The sequence below is a fragment of the Myotis myotis genome, unplaced genomic scaffold, assembly GCF_014108235.1.
Source record: "Myotis myotis isolate mMyoMyo1 unplaced genomic scaffold, mMyoMyo1.p scaffold_m19_p_18, whole genome shotgun sequence".
NCBI classification, from domain to species: domain Eukaryota; kingdom Metazoa; phylum Chordata; class Mammalia; order Chiroptera; family Vespertilionidae; genus Myotis; species Myotis myotis.
In genome coordinates this window covers 11,949,268-11,971,717 of record NW_023416322.1, presented here as the reverse complement: position 1 = coordinate 11,971,717, position 22,450 = coordinate 11,949,268, and positions in this window count along the sequence as shown.

Sequence of the window (22,450 nt, the reverse complement as noted above, 5' to 3'; positions counted from 1 at the left end):
CCTCAAAGAGTCATTTGACTCTGATGCTGTCTCCACACAACTTAGAACTCTACCACGATACCCATGTATCAGCTCTACCCATCATGCCCCTCATGATAGAGAATACAATCCCTCATACAAGGAGAAGGAAACTTGGCTCATTTCTCCCTGCAAAGAGCCTTTGAAGTTCAAAAGCATTTCAAGTTGCTTCCCAAAAAGTGGTAACATAAACTCTTTCTCTCAGCGTCTACCCTGTGAAAATTTTTTTAACTGGCACGCCAATACCGTAGTCCTACAGTAGAGTCACCCTGATGATTTTTTTGGAATGCATGTCGAAAATAACCCTCATGGGGCCTAGGATGAGAAGTTAGGCAGAAAAAAAATGTGAAATGCAATTTAATATAGGTTTTAAAATTACATAGTGATTTTTTTTTATTTTCTTAAAATGAAATAATGATTCTTGTGTCGTTGTAATCTTATTGGTGCCTAATAAATAGTTGAATGGATGATATTTTTTTCTCTATTTGTGAGAGAGAATTTTTGTTGTTTTGATTTACATTTTTTAAAATTAGGAATAAGGCACAGCATTTTTTATATTTATTTGCATTATTTTGTACTCAGTTCTTTGCCATTTTCTTTTAGAATTTTATATTCTGTCAGCTGATGGCTTTTCTCCTTAATGTGACCATTTTCCCTGATGAAAGACGAGGGAAATACCAGCTAGGCATTTCATTGTGGGGGCATTTGACTAGTTTGCTATTTTTAAGCACTGAAGATTTTGCTTGGAGCTAAGTCCGTGCAGAGCTGCACAAGTACATTCTCCTAATTGTGTGAATTGGAGGAGCACTGAATTCTGAGTATTTCCATTTTTTAAATGAAGAAATCGAGTCATCAGCTGAGCATTGCCGTGTAGAGTGACAACTACTGGACTTAGAGTTCACTGTAGTCCCTGTGGAGGATTAACTTCGGGAGACCCATGCTTTTCTTATAAAGCAAGAAGATGGCAAAAATAAGTAGGGTTTTTAAACATGGGCAAAACCTTTTCTTGTTAGAGATCGGGTGCTTTTTTACTGCAGGTGCATTGGCATTATTCTTTGATTAATCAAAGCTGGACAGGCCTCCTGGCTAATCTCATTACCTAATAGTGTTTCCGGGTAATTAGCTTGATGTGTGCAATTATCCTCAGATTTTAGCCCCACCCCCACCCCCTCCGTTTTGATAGCATTGGTATGTATTTAATGCGTTGGATGGAGTGTTCTGGTCCTTTGGGAAATTGAGCAAAATTCCCAAGTCTTTTCAAATCAAGAGAGCATGACAGCCTACCTGGCAAAGAAATTATCCGAGGTCCATCTATTAAAACCTTTCTCAGTGCCAGCAATTTCTGAAACATGCACAAACAACTGGGTATGCACGGACATAGCTATGCATAGACTCACATACATGCATGGATACACACATACACATCACATACACATACAGTCTAGCTAATGAAATCTGGAAGTACTTCCATAACTTTCCCTTTTGGCTAGAGTCATGAGTCTCCAGGTTTCATGATAAAACTTCTAACTAGGATTCAGCCAAATATACGAAACCAGAAAGAAATGTCCATATGACAGACAGCTATGATGTCCAGTGGAAATAATATAAAATCTTTGGTCCTTTAAAGACCGATTCTCTTTATACAAGAACCAAGAGATTTGGACCATAATCTCAATTCTAGCCTCATGACTTTGGGCAAGGCATTTAAGCTCTTTGGTATTGAACTTATATACTAATACACACACACACACACACACACACACACACACACACACACACATATATATATATTTATATAATGAGAAAGACCATTCAGTTAGTCAATATGTTTTAAGTTCCTATTGTGAACTAGCTGGGCCTGTGCTAACCAAGAGATACCATGAATATATAAGAAAGATTCAGTCCACCAAGCTTGTTGTCTAACCAGATTGAATTAAATGATTTTCTTAAATTCTTTCAAACTAGGCAGCCGTGTGATTCTACCATGAACCACTCTTCCATTTTTCTTTTCCACTTCCAAAATTCCTCAGGATGCATGTAGAAAAAGGTGAGCACACTGGTAAGGCAGGTACAGCCAATACTATGTTTAAATCCAGACACAGTTAGTGGTATTAACACGACCACTCCAGGAGAAAAGTAGGAATGCCATGACTTTCCATTTTGCCTTATTTTTTTAACCTTAGTCATTAACATCCTTAATGCCATCCACCGTGAGCCTAGAAAAGGGCCTTCAGGAAGGCTGAGCTGATGCATTTTAAACCTTCAGTCACTACCTGTGTCTGTGTGCCAGACCATTTCATCCCACCACTGGTAGCAGAGCACTCGGCTGAATTTAGACCCAGGACATACATCCCTGGCTGCAGACTAATGACCCATAGCTGCTGGATCTAAGCCATTTTATTTCAGGGCAACCTTGCCTAAACCAATGTTGTCAACTAAATAACCCCTTTAGACATTAATGGAACCTTTGAAATGAATTGTCCTATTACAGAAACTTATCATTTATCATTTTTTTTGTTATTACCTAAACAATGTAGAGTTTGATTTTTTTTTTCTTGCATCTAGAAATACCAGAAAGCACCTTAGTTATGTTCCAACTCTTTTGATATGATTTTCTATGGCCTTTTCAGGGAGAAAACCATCAACCATGACTTAGAGGAAATTTGCTGTTAAAATGCAGTATTGTCCAGCCACTGGTAGCCTATCGCCCGGGTACTGGAGGTCAGGAAAAGGAATGTTTACTCTCATCTGAGCCAAACCTGGTGTATATTAATGATCGATGCAATAGCAAACATATTGGATTTTATTCTCCCCTTTAACCTGCCTCAGTAATAATCTTAATAATGGGAAAAGAGGTTCTCATGATCTTTCTCAGGGGCTCTGTGTTCCTGCCTCTTTCAGACAATTTTTCCCCCCTGGGAGCGTGAAGGAGACAGAAAGGGAAAATTCAATGATTTTCTTTCTCTTGTATTAAAAAGAAAGTGCCTCTAAAATATGGGAAGTGCCAATAAGTCAACTAGTGTTTTCCATTCCTTAGTTCTACTCTAGAGAGAGATTCTTTTTTTTTCTCTAAACTTAGTAAATGATAAGACATTGGATGGCTCTCTAAATAGCTAAGCATTGGAGCATTTATATTGTTATTATTATTTTTATGCATGCTATTTTCCCTTAGCAATAGAAAAGAAAATAAATAGTCTCTTCATTGCCAGTTCTATTTTTGTTGAGGGCTTAACTAGAAGATATATCTAATCGTAATGAGCAGAGCATAAAGAATATTAAGATTAAAAGAACTTATATTTTCCTTTATCCTCTCAACAATCTCCAGATGGATTTCCTAGGGGTTGCCTTCTAAATCTTCTTACGCAGGGAGCTGTAAATCCTGAACCCAGCCAGCTTCTGGTTTGGCTGAACATAGCCTTTCATGTACAATATGTACAGCCTGAATAATGGCAGGAAATTATTCAGAGGATAATTATAGCAATTGATCTTGAGATGTTTTGCAGCATCCTTCATAGATCATTCTTCAAAGCCTGGAAAATTGGTGTCTGTGGAGTCCTCCAGAGGCAAAAAGCTTCTAGGGTTTAATGTAAATAGCTTGCAAGAGTAGTAGTCACCTGAAAAGGAAGTGGGGATAACCCTAGGAGAACTCGGGTTAGAGGTCAAAGTCAGCCTAAAGAACCATAGGATTCTGATGGTCCCTAGTTGACTATAAACTTGATCACCTTCTCAGACCATGGCCTCCATCTCGTATATGCCAATACACATGAGCCTTTAATTATATATTGCTCTCTAATTTCTGAAGATCTCTCCTGGGAGTTCTCTCACATGACTCTGAAGTGGGAAGGGTGATGAGCCATTAACCCACTTCACAGATGAGGAAAACTATATTGAGTGATCAGACAATTTCGCCAAGGCAAGTGATGACCTCAGGAGAGCAGGGTCTCCTGACCATAAACCCAGTACACTCTGCACCTGACAGCCCCTAAACCGGAAGCAAAGTTCCCTCCTGACTTTTCTGGGGAAATGCCACAGGCCATGCAGCCGATGGACATCTCCCCTACCAGGAAAGAATGGTTCAAATCCCTATTCCTCCTTCTAACGCCACCTTTATGTACATGCCTCCTTGTATACCACCCCCAACACACACACACACACACACACACACACACACACACACACACACACACATCTCCTCTTTGCTTTATTTTTCTCAATGGTCCTGCCATAGGCAGTAAACAGATGGGCAGCTGAGCCAGCATACCTGTACTGGACGAAGAAATCAATAGAGACAGTTATTTCATAAACGGCTCCACTAGGCACGGGGAAATTTATGGCTTAGAGAACACAGCGGTTGGAGGAGGGGGGTTCGGAGGAGGCAAGCATATCCTCTCTTGAAGGCAGCTTGCTCTCAGGGATGCCTGGCACATACACAGTCAGGCCATAGCTGAACAGACTCAGCTCAGACACTTAGATTGTGACATTTTAATTTTCATATCCCTGACACCTATTATGATGCCTGGTATTAGAACATTTTATATATAATTATGTAAACCGTATAATGCATATTATATATTTTATTATGCATATTTAAAAATTTTTATAAATACTTTCTATTATTATATAATGACTATCTTTCTTTTTTTTTTAAAGTGAACTCATTTTAATTGAGCTGATGGTGTGATTTTTGACACATTTGCATGAAGCCTTGGGTAACTGGTAATTACTGCCTAGAAAAAAAAAGACTTGTGGTTGGAACAAAGAAAGCATGGAAAGCAAATGATGACTGACTTAATCTGGTCAATTATTAGGAAGCAGAAATGGCCAGATTTGTATCCCCAAATCATTAGCCAGTAATTAACCTTCCCCCACCTACACGTTTAACAGAACACTTTTTTTTCCTACCGAATCCCAGTGAAGAATAACATAATCATCTTTTGTTTTATAATTTGTGCATACCTACTTTAAATTACCATAATTAAAATAATCCATTATTTCTCTGCCTTTGCGGTTGGGACTGAAGTTTCTTCAAAGTGATTGCACAAGGTGTGTGCGGCTGTGTGTGTATATGTCTAAGCTTTTTCTTAGAGTGAAACCAAAGTTTGTGTTTTCATGAAGCTTCATCCAAAATCTGAAGTGACTTCTTTTCTTCCCATCAAAGTGAAAACAGGGCCCCTCATTGAGAAGAGTAGCAGGGTGTGTGTGTGTGTGTGTGTATTACTAATATGGTGACATAGCGAATTGTCATATTGCAACAGATCCTTAACCAATTAGCCTAGTATTCCACTATCTATCTGTATCCTAAGGGCTGTACTATGGAAGTACAATCTTATTATCCTTGATTCCAACCCTCAAGGTAAGGCATTTATCTATTTTGTTCATAGGTTGATATGGTTTTATCAGTGACAAATGTGTTTACGTTTTCCTTAAACCAATTTCCAAGTTAGGACCATAGATGATAATATTTTACCAACTTACGTGTTCAAATGGGCATTATGCACTTGAGAGTAGCTACATGTTTTCCTATGATGCTACTAACTCACGGCGTAGCCAGAAAAATGCTGAATTGTGAGCTGGGCAATCAGGCTCCCAGGTGTGAGTTCACAACTGATTGGAAAGTGTGTCTTTCATCAAACTACTTCCCCTTCCCCACTCTCAGTTTTCTCATGTATAATGGGGGAGGATTGATGATCTCTCAAATATTTGCAAGCTCTAAAATCACATGAATCTACAGCTCCTATGTCCCAAACCTTGGGGGGATTTTAGAAATTGGCTTTTATCGCTTATGATGTGTTCTTTTGCATTTCCTCAGTGGTTACAACCCCCTCCCCACCCCCCAACCCCTATTGAAGGCAAATTTGATTTTCAACAGTTAAAGATCATTAAGGGCTGAGCCTAGAGATTAAAGTGTTTGATCAAGCTGGTTATGAGCATTTTAGTTCAAAAAATGAGCTGTGACCATAAACTGATAAGACTGGTTTGCTGAAGATGTCATGGAAATTCACTCTGAGAGCCTAGTCCAAAGACGAGTTTCAGGAAGGAGTGCTGACAGCTAAGAGAACTTTTTTGAAAAAAAAAATATTCTGTATTTGGCCAAATACGCATATATCAGGTCAAATTTAAAATAGTCTTATCCCTTTTTAAGACTTTTTTAGCTGTAGTTTGGATTTTTCAAGCCAGAAGCACCTCATACTAAAGTTAAAAGCAATTGCTATGGAAGTAACGCCATACCTCCTCACCATAATAGTTACTCGGGGTTGAAGAGGATGCATTTGCCCATTGTTCAGTGTATTATTATTGATGATAATGGTGGTTAACATGTATTGACAGCTTTATCCACATTAAGTAAATTAGATAGTTATCTCATGCATTTTCCCAACTATATGAGGTTAAAAGCAGACGAAGAAACTGAGTCTCAGAGTGGTGAAGTAACTTGTCAAGGATGATGAAACTAAGAATCGGCGTAGCCGTATTAAAAAGTCTCTCTAATTACAGAGTACACTGTTACAAATTCAGAAATTCCGTTATTGGTGAAAAACGTTGCTTTCTCCATAATCATGCTTTGCCCCTTCTTAATCGGAATTGCTCCAAAATGTGGTGTCTGACATGAAAACTTGGGTGTCTGCTGTTCATTTTGGGGGAAATATCAAACAAAAGGGAGAGGGCGTGGCGAGGGTGAGGCAGGCAAAGATTCTCAGGTTGCTGCTCCAGGCAGAAGCACACAGATGCCTCCTGCCTCCGGCACCCTCCAGAGGGAGGCCTGAGCAGTCACCCACCAGCAGGTTTCCATGGCTGAGGGTTGGCTGGGTGGTGGCAGGTGTCTGGACTCCTGATACCCTCTTGGGCACAGGCTGAGTCAGGTGTTCATGCAGCACAATGAAGCAGATGTGAGCAAGCTCTTTCTTGGAGTGGAAGGGGCAGGTAAGGCGAGCCTGCAGTTTTGTGGACTTGTCCAAGTTAGCTGCGCCCAGGGTACCTGCTCTGACCTCCATAACATTCATGCTACTGAAATTTCCTTTCTCTCACCCCTGAATGCCCTCCCAATTTTCTATTGAAATTCCACTCATCCTTTAAGGCGCTAGCCAGATACCATGTCCTCTGTGAGGCCTCTCTGGCCCTGCTTGCCTCACCTCTGACCTCCTACTACTATTCTGTCATAAGGCCATTAGCTATTCCACTGGTGTCCTGGCAACACTTGCTTACAAGCTTGTCTCCCTCATTAAATCTAAATTCCTTGAGTGCAGGGGTTGCACTTGTTCATTTCTATAACCCTACCACAGCCAAGATTTTTAAACCTACGCTACATATTTGTATTAATGAAGTACCAGAGTCTGATAATACTCACTTTTCATGGTTTTGCAGGTTTCAATTCTGACCTCTTTCTGCCTTCATCTGCCCATCAGAGTCCTATCACTTTCCATCGTCCTTGGTGACCTTCCTCAGACCTCTTCGATCTTGAGATGTGGCATCCAGAACCGCTAAGAGTGTTCCAGGGGATGGTGCCCCATAGGCACCAAGATGGTTCTGTTTTCTCTCTTTTTCTCCTCCCAGCAGCAGCCACTTCTACTTCATTCATTGCTGGCAGTCGTCTTGATGCACGCATTACCGTGATTCATGGACAGGCTTCTCTTCTCTAATGGACTGCAGGCTCCCCAGGGGAAGGCAATTGTCTTATTTATCTTCCTGCTCCCATAAGGGAGAGAAGGTGTCAAACTGAATGGTCAAGGACATGCACCTTCTATTATAATGGTAACAATAATAAGGCTACCTAACAATGATTGAGCACTTACCATATCCCTAACTCTGAGCACGCCGCATAAATCATCTCATATCATTTTCTCTCCACAACCGTTGAGATAGATGGTCCTGTTATTATCCCCATTTCACAGAAAAGAAACCCGAGGCTCAGATAGATTAAGGGACTTGCCTATGATTATGCATCTAGCAAGTGACAGGCTCAGGATTGAAAGATAGTTCTCCCTGATCCTAACCAAAGTCTTTGCAATGACAGAATACTGCATGGCTTGCTAATGGCTGTCACGAGGGGTAAAAGAGAACACAGAGAACATCATCAAGGACAACCAGGGATGATTTTGCCCCTTGGGGGACATTTGGCAATGGCTAGAGGACATTTTTGGTTGCCACAGCAAGGGAAGGGGTTGGGGAAGTGCTACTTGTATCCAGTGGATAGAGGTCAGGGATACCACTAAACATTCTACATCGCTCAACAAAGAATGATCTGGTCCAAATCATCAATAGTGCTGAGGTTGAGAAGCCCTGGTTTAAATGAAGAAATTGAGAGAGAAAGAGGAGGAAATAGGCCAACACAACACAGTGGCAGAGTTGGGATGAGGACTTGGGCCTTAGTCTCTTTTTCCCATTGCATTTCCTGCTCTCCCATGCCCTGAAATCGTGCTGGCTCATGCTAACATATGGTAGAAACTGTATGTAAAATTGCTTTGTAAACTGTAATGCTCCCACAAAGGTTGGATTCTCCTCATCAGCATTGCCCCCTGTTGAGCCTTCCTGTAACTGACTTCGCTGGACTTTCCTCACACTTGCCTGAATCTATTTATCTTTTTCAGCCTTTTCTTCTGTCGCAGAGCTCTAAGTGCTCTCTCTCCTGGGCCATCACTGCCCACTACCCCCTGAGGTGATCACAGAGAATTTTTTATCTTATTTTTCTCTAGCTTTCTTAGCGATTTTGAACAAGAAGTGGCCTTTTCGGTTAGTGTATTACTCAAGGCTATAATCCAGGATGGTTTTGTCCTTCTGGGCTTAGTATGTGGCTTGGTTTCATTAAAAACATAGGATTTGTTAAGTGGAGTCATGTTTATGATCCAATAGGGGTAAGTATTTATTTATATATATTTTTTAATTGATTTTTTACAGAGAGGAAGGGAGAGGGATAGAGAGTTAGAAGCATTGATGAGAGAGAAACATTGATCAGCTGCCTCCTGCACATCTCCTACTGGGGATGTGCCCGCAACCCAGGTACATGCCCTTGACCGGAATCGAACCTGGGACCTTTCAGTCTGCAGGCCGACACTCTATCCACTGAGCCAAACCGGTTTCGGTGGGGTATTTATTTTTAACATCCTATTTTTGGCATCTCTAAATGATATTGGTGCCTGACAAGACCTGCCATCTCTGGAGCTCAGTTAGGTCCTCTTCAATTTACCTGCTCTGACCTAGTATTTTTTTTTTAATTCTCACCTGAAGATATCTTTATTGATTTTTTTTTCTAGAGAGAAGAAATGAGAGAAACACAGAGAGAGAAACAACATACATCCATGTGAGAGAGAAACATTGATTGGTTGCTTCCGATACATGCTCCAAATGGAGATTGAACCCGTAACCTAGATATGTGCCCTGACCAGAAATCAAAGCTGCAAACTTTTTGGTGTATGGAACGATGCTTTAACCAACCGAGCCACCTGGCCAAGGCTCTCAATGTTAGCATCATCCATACTTCTGACCAATGCTGCACTTTATTCCAAGTCTCATCACAAGCATTGCTGCTCTTGATGGCCTATTGCATGCATGATACCCTGAGTGGACCTCTATTCTTCTTCAGACCCAATTCCATTCTTGAGCTTCCTGCCCACCAGGATAGGACGATCGAACATAATCTTTCACAGTGAGGTTGTGAAAAGCCCTAAATATCCCAGTTAGCAATCAGCTTTAAAGGGCCTCACGCAAATGATCTGGGTCCTATGGTAATTATAATAGATGTTTATCCATAAATTCTTCTGTACCTTTTAAGATTTCATTCTAACTATGTTCAGCCTGTAAGGGATTACAATCAGTCAAACAAGAATGCAAGCAATCACTAATCTAAATAAGCAAATAAATAAGAATTCTGCAGTTTGCTACCCACAATGTGAAACAATAGGGCCAAAGTAAATGCTCCAAAGTCCCAGCAAATGGGAACATCTCCAACTATTGATTGCTCTGTTCTCAACCAAAGAGATAGAGGGAGTAGAATATCTTTGTGTTACTGTGTGTCTATAATAATAAAAGAGTAATATGCTAATTAGACCGAATATCCTTCCGGACAAAGCTGGGGCTGCAAGGGAAGCCCAGGTCCTGGGTGCCAGAGGGAAGCCAGTGCCAGCAGCTTGGGGAAGGAAGGCCTATTCTTGCACGAATTTCATGTATCGGACCTCTAATGTGTGTGTGTGTGTGTGTGTGTGTGTGTGTGTGTGTGTGTGTGTGTGTGTAGGAGAAGTGTGTGTGATATGAGAAGGGTGGAATGTGCATATTTCATCCCATTCCTTTTTCTCTTTTTCTTTCTCTCTAAGGTCTCCCAGTGAGAGATTGTTAAATGCACAAGATGGAGTGTTGGGCCGAGAGAAACCAGGCTGGCTTTGGAGATGCGCAGGTTAGTTGCCTTTCATACTGTCTCTCATATAATCATGCAAACCATGGCACTGAGGTTAGTAGCAAAATCTGCTGCTTTAAGATTCCAGGCAAACTGCAAAGTACAGTTGACCCTCCATATTCGTGGATTCTGCATCCATGGATTCAACCACCGGCAGATTGCAATATTCAGAAAAAAAATGTGTCGTTGTGGCTGACGTGTACTATGTAATTAGGCCTATGATGGTTGCTCCTGGACTGAACATTGCAGACTTGTTTTACTTGTCATGATTCCCCTAAACAATATAGTATAGCAACTATTTACATGGTATTTGCATTGTGTTTTGTATTACAAGTAATCTAGAGGTGATTTAAAGTATACCGGAGGCTGTGCATAGGTTATATGCAGGTACTATGCCCTTTTATATATGGGACTTGATCATCCTTGGATTTTGGTATCCTTGGGGGTCCTGAATCCCATCCCTTATGATGCCAAGGACAACTATGCACGTTTGGCTGGTCCTTCCATTTCCTTGGTTTCAGTCCTGTATGCTTTCTTCTCTCTGCCAAATATCAAAGAAGGAAACAAACTTTGAGTGCCATTGGTGGCCTGACTTCTGTAGATGGCCACCATGCCCATCAGAAAGACCCCAAATTCTCTCTTTCTAGGGGTCCTTTTGCAGCGTGTTGCAAATGCTCACTAGAGTTCTATTTGGATCTAGAACCAAAGACAAGCAAGAGTCAACAGAAGAGTAACTTTGCATTGAAGCTGTATTCCAGGTTTTGATGCTAATTGAATTCACCATCTTTCATATTCTTGTCATAATTAGATACTGCCAAAAAATTCAAGCTCTACTGGTTATTTAGTTTCCAGTTTCTGGCTTCTCGTTATGAACTGCTGTGCATTTTTTTTCATACCAATTTGTTTTGCTTCTGTTGCCCTTTCTTCCAAATGCCATTGGGAACCCCAGTTCCAAAGTAAACAAACTCCTCTGTATCCATAATTTTCCCACCATCTATTCCTTTCTCCCCGGCTTTGAGGGGATCCTGGAAATCACTCGGGGACACTGCAGTCTAGTGTGGGTGCTAGGAGCTCAGGTTCTGTTTTCAAATCCCAGTTCTGTCACTCACTAAGTGTGTCACCCTGGTCAAGGTATCAAAAATTTCTTAGCTTCAGTTTCTACATCCATAAATGGGAGAAAAAAATATTCCCTCTGGATTATTATAGAGATTAAATGAGTATAAATACAAAGCACTTAGAAGAGTCCCTTTCATAGTAAAAGATTTTAATAAGCAATATTATTTAAATAGCAATGACTTGTCTGTATTCCATGCATGTCAGTATTTATTTTTGGGGATGTTCTCAACATCCTTTCAATGATGTCCTTCCTTCTCCAAGTCATTGCTCCATTCTCATGTAAGAAGTACCTCTCACTGTGAAACTCATCCTTGCAAGGTGTGCTGCTCTTTATTCTTTTCATCCCTGCCCTAACCTCACGTTCCTCTACAATTCTGCCTGATCTCACAAAGCTTCGAGTCCCACTTTCCTATCAAGTAAAACTCCTCAGACACAGCTTGCTCTACCCAGTTGCTGTGAATTGGTATTAAGTGCTCATGTTGCAACTGAGGAGCCAAGCCTCAGTCGGAGAGGCTCAGACTTTTGCTCAAAAGCACATAGCTAGTAAAAAATTAAACCCAGATCTGCTGACTGTTAAGTTTAGACACTTTGAACTGCACCAGAGCTGCCTCACAAAGCTTTCTGAAGTTTATACACATTTGCTTGGCATTTCAGTCCCCAGAAGGAGCATTTAATGTCATCTGAAAGCTTAAAGATGTTACTCTTTCTTTCTGTAGATCATCTTCCCATATGGTCAATTTTCATCGTCAGATGTGTAGTTTTCCATGAGAATTCTGTTAACTTTCCTTTCCCAGCCTTTGAGGACATTTCTATGGTCTCGTTTTCCCCAGCAAAGGGACCCATTTTGCCATGGCAGCTGTAAAGGGGAAAGGGAGAAGCCTTTATATAGCCTCAGCCAGCAGGGTTTCCATCATGCGGGGGCTTAACAGCAGGCCTATTGTCATTCAAGGAACATCAATTGGCTAATGGAAACAGGAGACTGGGAATGAAAGACCCACCTAGACAGAGCTTGGAACTGAGGATGTGCTGCTGGCTGGTCTGGTAGAATTTTTACTTATTTATTTTTCTCTTCAATGGAAGGAAGATGGGGATGGCAGATGGATCAGCCTACAATCTAGCTAGACAGGCAGTGACCTGAAGTGTATTCCAAGGAGGAATGGGTGATATCTCCTCAGCCATAGGAAGCAGAGACATGGTTTGATGCTGAGCCCAGAGCTGCAACCTTTTGAATAACCATTCATTGAAGGGGGCAGAGGAGCAGGGGGGGGGGGGGGGTGGTGAATATGTGTCAACATCACATCCTCACATGTAAAGAACCAGGTTAGAGGACAAGGGTGTTTATTTCAAGAACACATAAACCTCTGGAAGTGAGGCTTCCTGCCAGAATTAAACAGATTAATTTAATTACAATTAATTATTTATTCAAGACCTACTATGAACATACTGGGAAACACTACCCTTAACAAAAACCAGCTTCTACCTTAACGAAGTTTACTATTTACTTTTAGTCAGAGAGGAAACCAAGCTGCAAACAACAATGACGGTTTCACTTCACCTTTGAGTTGGTCCACGGGACGCTCATGTGTAATAAAATTTAAACCACCTTCTTCTGACCATGTAATCTAATGAATTGTCACTTCAGAGATGAGAGTCCTTGGAGGGCATATTTTTTTCTCCTTTATGTAAGATGATCAACACTCTTCTAGTTGACTACTAAAGGCATACATCAGACTCATTTCAATACTCCTATCGTAAGAAAGAAAAAGAAGAATTGACAGAAAATTATATAGGGAGTACTTTTTGTAATTATTTCTATGAGTCGTGTAGAAAGTTGGGACTCATAGGAGAAGTAGGCAAACACTTGGGACACGGAGACAGTCTCCATTTGGGATTCATGTATTTAGAGGAACAGGGATAAATGGCAGAGAGGTAGATGAATTCCATAGCATGAAGAAGGTTTCAGTGTGTCCAACATTAGAGTCTGCCTTGGGAGATGGTGAATGGCTCATTACTAAAAGCATTCAAGGGAAAATGTTTTCAGGGATGACGAAGATGAGGCCTCTTGGGATAGGAGTGTTTATTATTTGCCTGTAAGCTCCTTTCGCTCCCGATGGCAGTGTAGGGTCCCAAAACAGCACTGCTTATTTAGATTTCTAGATGATGATGTCCACCCCTTTTCTCCTCCCCAGTCACAGTTCTGAGAGAAAGCCTTTGAGAGGTTTCCACACAGGAGCAGATGCGGACTAGCGGAGAAAGAAATATTATTTTGCAGCAACTGGTGCTCCATCAAAACAGAGGCCTGGTGAAATGACGGCAGACATCAGTAATGGCCAAAGCACCAGCCTTATTTATAGGTTTGAGGGAAAGATAAATACTGTACATGTACATTCAAATTAAGGCCAAGGTTTCCCAGCATGCACAGCTCTGCATCTCATTCCCCCCTGTCACCTCTGCCACTGCTCTCATATTTTCTGAGCGGTTCTCCGAGTTATTGGTAATGCTGTGCCGACTAAAATGGATGGAGTCCCAAGTTGGCTGCGGGGCACAGGAATTTAATCAGCCACATCGCTGGAACTTAGATTCAAAAACATCACAGCTGTACTTGCCCTTGTCGTCAGCTGCAGCATTTAGACCAATAATGGTGATGTAGGATTTAGGATTACCTGTGAAGGGGCCCCAGATCCACTGTGGTATAATGGTGGGTAGTAAAGAGAAAAGTGCCCCATAGAAATGCTCCCTTCTCAATTATTTTCATGTCAACTAAGCATCTGTGGGGTTAGGAGGAGAGGTATGGTCTGTTTCTGTCAGACACATTTCTAAGGTAGATTTCTGAATGGCATAAAGCTAATGCTCTTTTTATAGTCTCCCCTACCCATCATCTCCTAAAAACAATAGAGTACATGCCATGAACATATCCCCTTAGAGAAAGTTCAATCCTACCTTTGATCTTTGGGTAATGAGGACATCATAGACTAATGTAGCGAATCATGTCAAAGGCAAAATCAATAAGAATACACTGATCTCATGGTATAATTAAGTCTCCATAAGTTCATTTTTAGACCAAATCAATCAAGAGTAGTCAATCTGATCAGGAATTCACAATATCATTAACTTTAAAACATCAAGATTTATTTTTAAAAAGCTATCTTTTTTAGTTCCTTACAATATCTTTATATAAGTATACTGTGATAGAATTTGAGGAGTTTACTTGTCAAAGGTATGATTTCTCATCACTGCAAATAAATAAGAGTATTTTCTCTTCTCTATATATTTCTGGATGTGCCATCATTTCACTCTAGAGTTATCTTCCAGTTGTCCTCAGAACATATATACGTAGTGAGCAGGACTAGGCATAAATATGGTTTGCAGTTAGACCCAAGGGAAAAGAAATAGAAGGAGAAATAGGAATACACGGGGTTAACCTAGGTATGGAATATGATTTTCTCCTTGGGATTTTTAAATTGAGTCCCAAATGAAAACTTGTTTGAATTATTTGCTGATTTTTCTTCTAAACTTTTGTTAATATAACAACCAGGACCAGATGTCTGCCCCATACATGTACGTGTGGGGTGTGTGTGTGTATTTGTTTATGCACATGCATGCAGCTTGTCTATCTACATGAGTAAGAGACATTAATTGAAGAGTACATTTGTTCTCAGTGGATGTAGTTAATCCTACAGTGTAAATCTCAACCTAACAGAGTGTGTTAAGATTTGCAATGCACCATTTTTCACTCTCCAAGATTCTTTGGATAATTGCAGAAGCTTAGTGCCACATCTTGGGAGGCATCAGCATGGGGTGGGGTGAAGGAAGGAAATTTATATTTATATTAATACTATAAAACTGCCTATTCAACTGACAAAGACCAAGACGCTTCACATATTTGGTATCATTTTTTTCATAATGTGAATAATTTTACCTATCTCTTAGTATAGCAATTTTCATTTATATTTTATAGACAAGGTTACTGAAGGTCAATAAATTAAATAATTTATCCAATATTATATGATTAGTAAGTGGCAATCAGGCATTTATTTAAACCTCTGGAAACCAGCAATGGGAGTTTGAGTTTATCAGAGAGAACTCATGAATAACTTGGTAAGGTCAGAGCTGTAAGTGGTCATGACCAAGGTTTAACACAGGACCTCAAAACACTGTTAAATGAATGATTGTAAATCCAGAGTAATCAACCTACTTATCACAGAGTGATGAAACAGTGTGGTGTCAGGGCTAAATCAGTGCTTAGGTTTCAACCCAGGTAGGGAACAGTGGTCAGCTAATGATGATTTGATTCTGCAGACCAGGTTAGAGGCATGAAAAGTCAGTCAGGTACTAAAATAAGCACATGATGGAGCTCTCAATACATAAGTTTCAGTTCAGAGTCAACTGACATTTATTGAGTAGCTGTTATGTGCTAGCTTCTTATTCCTGTACTAGAGGCCCGATGCACGAAATCTGTGCAAGAGTAGGCCTGCCTTCCCCCAGGGACCTGGGCTTCCCTTGCAGCCCCAGCTTCATCCAGGACGTCCAGTGTAATTAGCATATTATGCTTTTATTATTATAGATGTAGTTTCCATGTTATCTCATTGTACCTTTACAGCAATCATTTTCTAGAGTTGAGAAAATTGAGTTTCCTGAAAGTATGACTTTCTGCGGGTCTCAAACTAATATGTGGTGAAGTCAGTGTGTGAACCCCGGTCTCCTGACTCAACTCCAATGTTATTCACATAAGGAGTAAAGTCCATTTTCCATAAGCATCCCACTTGACCTGTCAACAACCTGGCATCATCACTTGGCTTCCAGGATGGCATTCTCTTCTTGTTTTCCTTTTATTTTATGAACGACACTCTCTCAGTTTCCTCTGTCAGTTTCTTCTGAGTCCACAGACTTCTGAACATTGGTGTATTCATAGTTCAGTCTTTGTACCTTTTCTTGTTTCTATCTACACTTATATCTTCGATGTGCTCATCTAGTCTAATGGTTTTTAGTAACATCATGGCAATTCCAAAATATAGGTCTCTAGCCCAGAGCTCCCTCCTGAGCTCTCTAAAGCTTTTTCTCAATGTCCCATAGCATCTCACAGTTCAGTTTTTTAATCATGCACTCCTGATATGCCCAAGAACGCGGTCCCACTTGCTGTATCTTACATCTTCTCTAACAGTAGCTCCACCTTCCAGTTGCTCAGGACCCAAGCCATAGAATCATCTTTAATGCTCTCATACAGTTCATCTGCAATGCCAGCAAATGCTCTTGGCTATGTCTTCAGAAAATGACTGAGGTCTGAGAACATCTTACCACTCTCATAGCTCTCCTCTTGGTCCAATTCACTGTCAACTCTTGTGTTATTGCAAGAGACTTTCCTGGTCTGAATTTGTCCACCTTCAACCTATTGTGCTCGCAGTAGCCAACATGATCTCATAAAAGGTTAAGTCAAAACATGTCACTCTTCACCTCACAACCAATTCACTCAGAGTAAAAGGCAGTGTTCTTATAATGTTATACAAGGCTTGACATGATCCGACCTCATTAAGCACAAACGTCTACCTTAAAGACTTGGCCCTTGCTGTTTCCTCTTCCTGGAACGTACTTCCCCAGACATCTGCATCACTTGCTCCTTCACTTCTTTTTAAAAAAAATGTTTTCTTATTGATTTTAGAGAGAGGAAGGGAGATGGAGAGAGAGATAGAAACTTCCATGAAAGAGAAACATTGATCGGCTTCCTGCTGCACCCCCTCCCCCTCACCTACTGGGGATTGAGCTGGCAACCTGGGCATCTGTCCTGACTGGGAATTGGACTGGCAACCTCCTGGTACCGGGGTTGATGATCAACCAACTGGGCCACATCACCAGCTGGGTGCTCCATCATTTTTTAGGTCATTCTTAGCCATGCTATTTAAATTACACACTCTCTTCACACATGCAACTCTTTATCCCACTTCTCTATTTTTCTCCAGGGTATTTATATCAGTCTGGCATATTCTATATTTAACTTACATACCTTTTTAATTGCCTCCTCTCCCTCTATTAAATGTGAGCACTAAGAATGAAGCAGGAAAGGATTTTTGCTATTTTGCTTGCCATTGCATCCCCAGCAAAGGGGATAGCACATAGGAGAAATTTTAAAAAATTAAAAATAGAAAACCATGATTAAATGTCTGGGAGAGAGGGAGCCATAAGAATTGGCTGGCTATTAATGCATGCTTCTTAAAATTTGATTGAAATTAATTACTAGGTACAGGTCTCTGCCCCTGGTTCCTGGTGCAGAGCTCCTGAAACCCCTATAATTTCCTAAGTGATAAGAGGACTAGGAGCATCTTTGTTCTAATGTCTGGCCTTTGACCTTAGTTCTTGGCTCATAAATCCCTTGAAGTTTCTTGGGTGATAGCAGTGTCTTTTGTTTTAATGAGGAGACTCCTGGATGCAAGTGGTCACCATATAAAAACAAGCCATGACTAGAAGCTTGGTATTTTTTGCTCAACTCCCCATTTTCCAGAGAGGGAAGGGGGGCTAAAAATAGAGTCAGTGATGGATCCCATCTACATGATGAAGTCTTCATAACCATCCCTAAAGGACAGGGCTGAGGGAGCTTCCGGGTTGGTGAGTCCGTGTAAATGCTGGGAAAGTGGTGGGTCCAGGGAGGACATGGAAGCTCCACACCCCTCCCCACATACCTTGCTTATGTATTTCTTCCATCTGGATGCCCATCTGTACCCTTTACCATATCCTTTTGTAATAAATCAGTAAAAGTAAGCAAGTGTTTTCCTAAGTTCTGAGAGCCACTCTAGCTAATTAATTGAATCAGAGGAGGGGGTCATGGAAACCTCTGATTTACAGCTGATAGGTCGGAAGCTCAGGTGACAACAACCTGGGCTTGCAGTTGGCATCGGAAGTGGGCTGCAGTTTTGTGGGACTGAGCTCTTAACCTGTGGGATCTGATGGCCTCTTCATGTAGATGGTGTCAGAATTAAATTGTAACACACAGCTGGTCACAGAATTGTTTGATGTGGGAGAAACCTCTACACAAATCGTGTCAGAATTGTTGGAGTGGGGTAGTAAAGTGTGAGAGTAAAGACGAAAAGAGGAATAGAGTGTAGATTTTCTACAATCAAGTGCCAGTGTGTATATAATGCATTATATAATGTATATGATATAAATATATATAATATATACATATATTTAGATATATACGTACTAGTATAGATACATATACATATATATTTGATTGGCACTTAATGCATACTCCTTAAAAGGTTCTAAGTTCTATGTGTAAGAAATACAGTGTTGACAGAAAAGCAGAGACTGGTGGCTTAGTGTTGCATCATTCTTTCCCATATATATTCAACTAACTTGGGTTCATGTCCTGAGGACACACAGCTATACCAATAGGATTAAAGCATGCTGGAAGGCCTAATACTTCTACCTCAGATATGTATTGTAGATGATTGCTCATTTTCATCCAGGTTCTGTTTTGTATTTTATAGAATCCAGATCATTTCAATGTCAGCTAAAATAAGTTTTAATTAAGAATCTTACCAGGCGTATTGATCTTGGCAAGTGGTTCTGGAATATGCCTTGGTGTGATATTTTGGGGCTGGTTGTCCAATCAGCCCTCACAACTCTGTGTACAGAGGTCCTTTACTATGGAAAATATTTGGAAATGGTTTCCCTCAGCTCTTCATGTTGCCAGCAGTATTACTGCCTCTGAGATCCCACTTGAGGTCTCAACACACCTCTGTGAGAACGAAGACCAGTGTGGCGAATAGAATCTTAAGAGATTTTACTCAACTCATGATGCCCATAGATACCATGGGAGAAAGCACTGTGATTTGAAGCCCAACACAAGAAACAAAATTTAAAACTTGTTTCTAAAATTAGTGATTTCTTAAATATCTCATCTTCCTCTCCTCCTCCTCCTCCTCCTCCTCCTCCTCCTCCTCCTCCTCCTCCTCCTCCTCCTCCTCCTCCTCCTTCTTCTTCTTCTTCTGTTAATCCTCACCAGAGACTATTTTTCCATTGGTCTTTAGAGAGAGAGGAAGGAAGGGACAGAGGAGAGAGAAAGAGAGAGAAAAACATTGATGTGAGAGAGACACATAGATTAGTTGCCTCCCTGACTGGTCCCTGACCAGGGGCCAGGGATCAAACCTGCAACCCAGGTACTTGCCCTTGCCTGGGAGTCAAACCTGGGACTCTTCAGTGAGCAGGCAAATGCTCTAACCACTGAGTGCACTGGCCAGGACATATCTCATCTTTTTAAAAAATTTCTTCTCAGTTTATATCCCTCCCAATACCATAAGAGTGAACATGTGTTAGAAAGCAGTGGCTAGAAATTGTACTCTTATCCATATGCATTATTTGCTCCATTTTCTTCCCAATTCATACTTTTTCCCATGATAATAACAGAAAATAAGAGGTGTGGGCTTATTAAGAAAGGAAGATTAGTGACCCTCTGGGGAGATAACCTTAATCAATTTAAATGGATTTGTACTCTGACAGGTGTTTGGGTTCTCATCCAGCTTGAGAAATTTCAAAAACTACTGATGCCTCTGTTTAGCCAGCAGACTTTAAAATTTTAAAAAGATGATCAGGTCATTCTAATGTGCAGACACGTTTGTGAATTACTCTTATGGGCCCATGACAGGAACCAGCCATTCATCATTGCAAAGTCCACCTGAATCAAAGTTTATCCAATTTTGTGGAGCCAGAGATACTGTCCAGACTATATGTATCCTCACCAATGTCTGGCATCAATATATAAGGCCAAAATAGCTAATGAAAGGGAAGGGATTATATCTTTAACTATGCTCCAATAACCAATGTATCTAAATTATAGATGAATAAATAAATTTTTAATGATAAAGAAAAAAGAAAAATCTAAATTATATACAGGCCATCTGTGGGTAGCAACTTAACTATTATAAGAGTGCTATTCAACGGAAATAAAAGGACATTAAAAGCCGTTTCAGTTGATGGGAGAGCTCTGCTGCTTAAACCGAGTGCCCATATAATCTATGTTTGGCTATATCCTTTCAAAAAGTGTATCCCAACAATCAGGAGTGGAGAGATCAGGAAAATCTAGACTTGGATGTGAGAAAAGTAAAATTGTATGGTCTAACCCAGCCGTGGGCAAACTACGGCCGGACCCGGCCCATTTGAAATGAATAAAACTAAAAAAAAAAAAGACCGTACCCTTTTATGTAATGATGTTTACTTTGAATTTATATTAGTTCACACAAACACTCCATCCATGCTTTTGTTCCGGCCCTCCGGTCCAGTTTAAGAACCCATTGTGGCCCTTGAGTCAAAAAGTTTGCCTACCCCTGGTCTAACCTCTAATTTAAGATACCCAGATGGAAATTTGAAGTGGTAATCCAAGGTAATAAATTCCAGCCACCCCCACTCTCTAAACGTTAAAAAGGAGATGGCCACTCTGCATAGCAGTCGTCTGCAAGACAGGCCACCATCCCTTGGGTTTTCTTGCACATCAGAGCAAACAGCTCATAGGAAGAGGGAAGCCTGACCAGAATTAAGTTGGATCCTCATGGAAGGGTGTGAGAGTCTGGGCACTCTGACTGCTCTCCTCATGAACCCATCCTGGAGATGGAAAGGTAGCCCACCGCCATCCACTAGGAATAAAATGGGATCCGCATATGTACGTTATATATTTCAAGTAGCCACACGCAAAAAAGAAACAGGTGAAATGATTGTTCATGTGTCTTTGGTTACCCAATCTATCTTATCATTTCAACATGCAATAGATACAACAAAATTCTTTAACATTCTTTTCTTTACAAGGCTTTGAAATGTGGTGTATGTAACATCTTATCATGGACTAATTACATTCAAGTGCTTAATAGCCACATGTCTTTGGACACTAGGGATGTAGAGGAAAGATCACAGGTCTGAGTCAAAACGTATGTTCCATTTGAGGCTTACCTGGCAGATTATACTATACTAGAAGCCTGATGCATGAAATTCGTGCAAGGGACTCGGCCCTCACAGCCACGGCAGCTTGCCTCAGCCCTGGCAGCCCCAGCTTGGTTCAGAAGGTTGTTTGGCTGTCCGGCCTAATTAGCATATTATGCTTTTATTATTATAGATCAGTGGTTCTCAACCTTACTAATGCTGTGACCCTTTAATACAGTTCCTCATGTTGTGGTAACCCCCCATTTCATTGTTACAAGTTGAACATAATTAAAGCATAGTGATTAATCACAAAATAATATGTAATTATATATGTGTTTTCCGATGGTCTTAGGCGACCCCTGTGAAAGGGTCATTCGACCCCCAAAGAGGTCGTGACCCACAGGTTGAGAACCGCTGTTATAGATGGTCTTTAGAGTTGTTTCTTAGCCCTTATGTTCTCTGACTTAATGTCAAGTCAGTGTGGGTACACGGAAAAATTGGGTGAGAATGGCTGAGCCTCTGAAGCTGGGATAGTCCTCAAGGCAAACCTGCATTGATTTGCTCTTTTTATCCCAATTTAGGGCAATTAAAAAAGTGTCTTCATCTTTCAGCAACACAGTAGGTGCTGAGCAGAGGATAGGGTCTTTGTGCCATGAAAACAAAGGGATTCCGTGGGATGTGGTTCCAGGGAAAATCTCACTGTAGGGATTGCCTAATAGGGAATTAAACTTTGCTATTGACCCAAGTGGTCAGGCAATGAGCAGTGTGGCATAAATCAAACCCTTGACCCACGAACAGAAAGCAAAGCCCTTTTGATTAGTTTTTGCACGGCTTTATTAGAAAGAACACTGCACACTTCCACGGTCCCTTTCACCCCAAAGACTGATAGAAATGACGAGGGACCGTCCACCACCCCTGGCATTGACTTTCAGAGCAATGATATGCTTGGGGACAGCAGAGCTTTGTCTGGCCTCCTTGCCTGGGGTGGCCTTGAGCTATTAAACGTCTCTATTCTCTGCCCCACCTTCAGAT